The sequence below is a fragment of the Suricata suricatta genome, chromosome 2, assembly GCF_006229205.1.
Source record: "Suricata suricatta isolate VVHF042 chromosome 2, meerkat_22Aug2017_6uvM2_HiC, whole genome shotgun sequence".
Classification (NCBI taxonomy): domain Eukaryota; kingdom Metazoa; phylum Chordata; class Mammalia; order Carnivora; family Herpestidae; genus Suricata; species Suricata suricatta.
In genome coordinates this window covers 134,974,518-134,981,887 of record NC_043701.1, presented here as the reverse complement: position 1 = coordinate 134,981,887, position 7,370 = coordinate 134,974,518, and positions in this window count along the sequence as shown.

Below are 7,370 nucleotides of genomic sequence, written 5' to 3'. Positions count from 1 at the left end.
CTTTTTATATGAATGGAATCATTGAATATGTGGTCTTTTGTGTCTGGCTTCTTTCAATTAGCATACTGTTTTTAAGGTTCAACTGTGTTGTAGTGTGAATCAAACTTCATTCTGTCTTAAGGCTAAATAATCCACTGTAACAAAGATATACATTTTTTTTTTGGTCCATCAATAGGTGGACATTTTTTTTCCCCTTTTGACTATTATGAATAATGTTGCTATGAACGTTTATGTACAACTTTGTATGTGGACATATGTTTTCGGTTCTCTTGGCTATGGAACTAGGAGTAGAATTGCTGAATCATATACTATTTTTATATTTAGCTTTCTGAGGATCGGCCAAACTGTTCTCCAAAGAGCTGCACCATTTTACAATACTCAGTTTCCAGATCTTTTTTTCCCCTAAATTTCTCTTTATCCTTGCAAACATTATATTGAATCTGCCTCTTTGATTATAGCCATCCTTGGGGATAGGAAGTGACCGCTCCTTGTGGCTTTGACGTGTATTTCCCTTTCTTGCGCTCATTGGCCATTTGCATATCTTATTTGGGAAAAATGTTTTCTAATACTTTGTCCATTTTAAAATTGGGTTATTTGTCTCTTTACTGTTTGTAAAGGTTATTTATGTTCTGTGTAGTAGACCCTTATTAGATATGATTTTATTTTATTTGCTTTTATGAAAAGGTCAGTTTAGGTTCAGCCACAAGAGAGGCTCAAGAAAACTATTTTTTTTTTTTTCAAACATCCTAGAGACAAAAGGCCCTGCACACACAGGGTCACAGAAAGAGACCAGGGTGGTCATGAGGCCCCGGGGGTTGGAGGCAGGGGGGAGGTACTTAGGCCATAACCTTTATTGGGGTTTCTGAGGGAAAAGCAAAGCAGGACAGGAAAAATAGTTCAGTACTGGCTGATTTGAATAATTTTGGTAATCTTTGAGATACATGGGTGATCTCTAGTGTCCTCTTACCTGGCCCTAGGATAATTAAGATAGAGGAATATTGTAGGAGGTAGGGCTCTGGATTGATTAGTTTGCATATTCAAAGACATGCTCCTAGTGGGGCCTTGGTTGTTTCTAAGAATGGGTTAATGAGGGAAAGGCAGTTACTCCCCAGTCAGAAAAATTTTTTAAGATAATAAAACATAATATACAAAAAATTATATACCCACACAATAGAGATTTATAAAGATTTTCTCCTGTGGACTGCCTTTTTACTTTTTTTTTTAACTTTTTCTTTTTTTAAGTAATCTCTACACCCAGCATGGGGTTCTAATTCATGATCCCAACATCAAGAGTTGCATGCTCTACAGACTGAACCAGCCAGGTGCCCCCTTTTTACTTGCTGGTGTTCTTTGATGCACAAAACTTTAAAATTATGATTCCAGGTTTTCTATTCTTTGGTTGCTTGTACTTTTGATGTCATGTTTAAAAAACAATCGTCCAATGCAAGGTTAACATGACTTACCCCTATGTTCTCTCTTCTAACACTTTAATGTTTTTAGTTTTTAGTTCATTTTTATATATGATGTGAAGGTGTCCAACTTCTTCCTTCTGAACTCTCAGTTGTATTCCATTTTCTATATGTTTATCCTTATACCTTGATTAAGCTATACTTAATAACTGTAGCTTTGTAATAAGTTAGAAATTGGAAAGTGTGAGTCTTCCAACTATGCTCTTTTTCAACATTGTGTTTGCTATTCTGGCTCTCTTGCATTTTCTTAGAAATTTTATTTTATTTTTTAATTTTTTATGTTAATTTTTGAGAGACAGCACAAGCAGGGGAGGGGCAGAGAGAGGGGGAGACACAGAACCTAAAGCAGGTTCCAGGCTCTGAGCTGTCAGCACAGAGCCCAACGTGGACCTCAAACCCACGAATTTTGAGATCATGACCCATGCCAAAGTCAAATCCTTAAACGACTGAGCACCCAGGCACCCCTCCATACAAGTTTTAGAATCAGCTTTTCCATTTCTGCAAAATACCCATCTGGGATGTTGATCGTGATTGCTTTGACTTTCTAAATTAATTTGAGGATGAGCAATACAGTTGATTGTATTAATGAATTTTACCAGAAATAAATTGGAAATAACAGATTTGCTAATTAGAAACAAGTCTTTTGGAGTAATGAGAAAGGAATTTGTTGGGATAGTGAGTCATTTAGTGGAGGTCTTTGCAACCTAAACTAAAGAGTTTGAATTTTATTAGATGAAAGAGCTTTTTTTGCCCCCACATTGGTTTATATATGTAGATGACTTAATTCTGATTCTCGGTACTATTGTATTTTCTCTTTTCTATTGTGTTTTGTATAGCACTAAAAAAACATTTGAATGCCCTTCCTTATAAGGATTATAGGAAATTCAGAGTGGTCATTGCTAAACACTCCAGGAGAATAAAAGAATTATAACAAAGGTTTTGCCCTTAGGCATTCCACAGTCTAGTGACAGGTTAATTATGTTTAAGGAAGTGACAACTGTTACTTATCTATCCTTTCTTGCCTTGGCATCATGAGTGATCTAGAACAGTTCCCTAGCAAAGACCTGGTTATAACCGTTGCTTATTATGTAAAAAAGTATTTCATGTGCATGGTAGGATGGCTGTCTCAGCACAAATTCATTCAGAGCCCTCACCTGGAAAAAAATCCAGAGAGAAATGATTTACTCAGTAGTTCCATAGGTCTATTTTTTAAATTACTAATAACACTGCAACCTTTAAAATATCTTTTTTTCTCAGTTTTTATAATTTCAATGTTTATAGCAGAAATAAAGTTTATTTTTAAAAACTGGCTCTGATAATTTTGTATCCTAAGAGGTTTTCAATGAGAGTAGTATGTGTGTATAGTTTAATAATTTTTGAAATAATTTTAAATGTACAGAAAAGTTGTGAAAACAGTGCAAAGAATTTCTGTGTCTCTTTCCCCCAGATTCTCATATAGTTAACATCTTATTGCTTCATTGATCACTTTATGTGTATATGTGCATATACGTATATTCCTTATTATTAGTCTTTTTCTGGACATTTTGAGAGTGGATAAAGCAAACTACAGACTTGATGTTCCATCACTCCTAAACATTCTGTTGTGCATTTTCCTCTAAATAGGGACAGTCTCCTATATAAAAGCAAACAAACTTCCATATCAGTGAATCAGTTTTGGTATACTACCATCCAGTCCATTGACCCCATTCAAATTTTACCCACTGTCACAACAATGTCTCTCTTCTGGTCCAAAATACTATATAGGAATACATATTGCATTTAGTTGGCATATATCTTCAGACTCCTTTAATTTGGCACAGTTCCCAGTCTTCCATATCTTTGACAATTTTAAAGGGTACAGCACTTACTTTCAAGAGGGTGCTCTAAAACCGGAGTCCCATTGACAGCAGGAACAGCACAAAATGATGGTTTGCTTTTCCCAGTGAGTCTCCTCTGGAGGCACACGCAATGTAGACTCCTCCCAACCCTGGTGATGTAAACATTAACCCCTTGATATTGTTGGTTTCATTTCACGATTTCCCCTTTGTAATTGAATAGTATTCCAAAATCATGTCAATATCCTATTCTCATCAAACCTCCTTTCACCAACTTTAACATCCACCTGTATGGTGGATGCCAAATACTAATCCTCTATTTCCCTCATTTCATCTCCCTTACTGGGTTGGCATTCTGTTAGGAGCGTTCTTTTCCTTTCTCTCCATTTTTTAAAAATCAATGTGAACTTGTGTATTCTTATTTTACTCAATGGACCGTAACCCATTATTTACTTTTTAAAATAATTTTAAAATAGTCATCTGCATTTTTCATGGAGAAAGATTTGAATGCCTGTTTTCAAAACCGTGGGAGAAAGACTTTTATTTTAAGTAAATTTCCTCTTGGTTTTCCAACTATTTACGTAAGGATATTGAAAGAAAAAGGTTGAGAAAACAAAATCCAAAGTAAGAAAACGTTGCATTTAAACTAAGGCAAAGTTACAACGACGAACATAGTGACGGAAGCTGCCGCACAAGCGCATAGTTCCTGGAGCGCAGGCACAGAAACTCACCTTGCAAACCGCTGTTTGCCTACCAGAAACCATTATCGCGAGTCTTGGGATAAACGTGTGGAGAATGCCAGAACTAAGTTCTCGCGAGAGGTAATCAGTTGCTATAGTTGCGGGTAACACAATTGCAGCTCCCTCGGGTAAGACGGCTATCATTCCTCCGAAAACCCTCTGCACCTTATCTCCCCTCCATGACCCCGCTACCACATCCCGTTACCTCAATCTCTTCTCTTCAGCTACAGCCAGAATGAAAAGCAGGGACCGCATCCCAACACAGTGCACTCGGGTACGGACCTAAATGCCACCGACCCTGTTAGGCGCGGACGCTCCCGCTAACCCCAGACCTCCCACCTGAAGCCAGGCTTAGACCCACTTCTGGCTTTGTGCCGAGGTCCCCCGCAATACTCGGACGCTACACCTTCGTCTCCAGACCTCACCCCGTCGCATGGTTTCCTTTATCAAACCTTTTGATTTGACTGTTACCTTGCATTTTCTTAGGAGCGATATGACAAAAAGTGCATGCCTCTTGAGGGCAACAGCAGTCCCTCCGGCCCCACCCCCCGCCCCCACCTTCCACTGACTGCCCTGACCATAACTTGTAACTAGCCAGATCTCTTGCATTCATTATTCAATAAATACGCCGCTAAGACAAGCCATAGTGCCGGGCATGAGTGAGAGATTCCTTGTATGTAAGTGAGTAACTGAGCATTCAGGAAAAGCGGTGCGTATTGGTAATACCACTTGCGCGGTGCTTCATAGGTTAAGCAGTTTTAGTGGATATTCACAACAAATGTGCAACATCAGAAGTGAAATTATCTATTTTACAGAAGGTGAAACTGGGGCTCAGAAAAATTAGGCTTATGTCCAAGATCAGGCTAGTGAAGGCCTGTAATACTATTGAAAAGGAAAGAAGAAAACTGATATAAAAGGTCATTTTCAAATGTGAACTTGATAAAAAAAATTATCAGGATCACTTAGGCTGTGTTTGAGCCTGAAGACACGGTTTTAAACAAGTGATCTGAGATGTTTCCATGATTGAAGGTTGAAGGAGTAGCTGAGAAGAGGCAGAATAATTATAAAGCCTGGGGATGCTAGGTAGCTCCTTTTTTGTACCATCACTTCTAGACAGATGATAGTGTGTCCTCAGTAAACACTTGAATTGCCTGAAGTTCCACTTTGAATTGAGTTGGAAAATCTTTCTTAAGCATATCCAATTTATTTTTGAAATTGTGTCCTTAATGTTGTAAAATAATTAAACAATATCTTTGACTAAATAAGACAAATGTCAGGATTTTTGCTAATGGACTACCCATTAGCCATGTGGCTGTTTCTTCCCTGTTCTCTAAGTATATTTTTGTAAAAGAGAGATTAAGGAACCGTAAAAAAGTCTACCAAAGAACACTGTGGAGGATGTGGGGTGTGGGAAGTATGGGAGATGGCACTCCTACCCTCTCTGTCTTGTGATGATTTGTGCTTATGAGTTAGTTGCATGGATAAGGATCATTTTAGCACTAACTGGCACAATCCTCCTGTGAACAGCTCAGTAAAACACTGCCTATCTGGCTGCAAAGGTTGAAAAGGGCACAAAACAATGCTGGACTATGGCATTTTCCTAGGTTATCCCCCAGTATTGGTGATGATATAATATGGGTACTTCTACAGCTATGGTACTTGAGGGGAAGGATTGATTGACTTTGTTTACAGAGATCCGAGAAGACCAGAGGGAGTTTGCCCAAGAGCTGATATGGAGCAGGTGCCATCAACAGGCAGACCGGTGCAGATCACTGTGACAGATGGATATGACTTGGTAATGTTATTTTTGAATTATATTGTTATGTTATTTTTGAATTATATTGTTATATTATGAAATCTGACAAGGCCTTAGTTTATTCATTCTTCTTGAAAGTACATTTGTCTTTGAGTTCAGGTTTCCCTGTCAGACATGCAGGTTGGGGGAAGATGTGTTGGGAACACCAGTGGGAGATAAGGTTTTGCACCCTCCTGTAACACCTGACTTGCTGGTCTTAACCTTGCGCTGGTACTTCTTTCTCAGTTTCCCTTTTTGTTCGACTGTATAATCAGCAGGTCATATCACTATGTGTGTAAAATACCTAGCAATTTGAATACTAAATTTAACTGGTGAAAACCTGCTGTTCTTGTAGACAGCAGCAGGTCTTTTCTTCTGAAAAAGATCTGAATTCTTCCAGAGTTTCTCTTGTGATTAATTTCATTTGGTGAATTTAAATAATAAAACTATAATATGAAGTAACCATAAAAATAACATAAATAATGAAATGGCAGATATTCAGGATTATGAAGTCAAAAGCTCATTGCAAAGCAGGATGTAATGAATGATGTTCTACTTTGTTTTAAAAGATATGTATAAAAGATGTATGTATAAATGTACATATTTGTATTTATATTTACATACATATATATTCACTGGAGCGCACTAGAAAATTTATTCTAAAATGTTAATAGCGCTTACATATTAGAGTGAAATTACAGGTAATTTGTTTTCCTATGTGCTTTTCTCACTTTTTCAAATGTTTACAATATACTTTTATAATCATGTAAACACAGAAAAGTTATTTTTAAAAACACCAACATACAGGCATTTCAATAGAATGTTGCAGTTAGCTACAACTAGATTTTTTTAAATGACTTTCTATCTGCCTACCCTTTTTGTATATGTGATATAGTTTGTTAGGAAAACCTGGAAAATGCTATTTAGGTCAAGTCAAAATGAGTTACCAGATGTATAGCTAAATTCTCTATTTGAGTATAATTTTACAGCGGCATCCTTCTGTCAACAGAAAGGTTTTAAAGGAGATACTCCAGTTACTTTTATTCGTTCAGAATTCAATCAAGTGGTTTTGGGAGACTCTGCAAAAGTTGTGGTTTCTCCAGAAGGAACTGCAAAATACAACTTCACTAGCAGCTTTGAGTTCAATCCTGAAGGAGGAATTACTTTGGATGACCTTGCCCACAAACCTGTGTTCTGTAAGTCCTTGTGGTACTAAAAATGTTAATTATGTATGTTATAAGAAGACTTTGAGGTATTTAGTGGCTGTTTTGGGGGGAAATGAACACACCTTACCTTCTTAACCTAGGAATAATGTGTTATACTTTGCATTCTAGCTGCTTTTGGCAGCAGTCTCCATGGTCTCCTAATTCTAATCAGTTTGTATCAAAGACATTTGACTGAACTTAAGCTGGGCTGAGAACTTTTACTAAATACTCCTATATTTAGGGTTACCCTATTTGGAAAAAACAACAACCCGAAAAAAAAATATTTGGGACATACTTACATTAAAAAATTATCTGAAATTCAAATT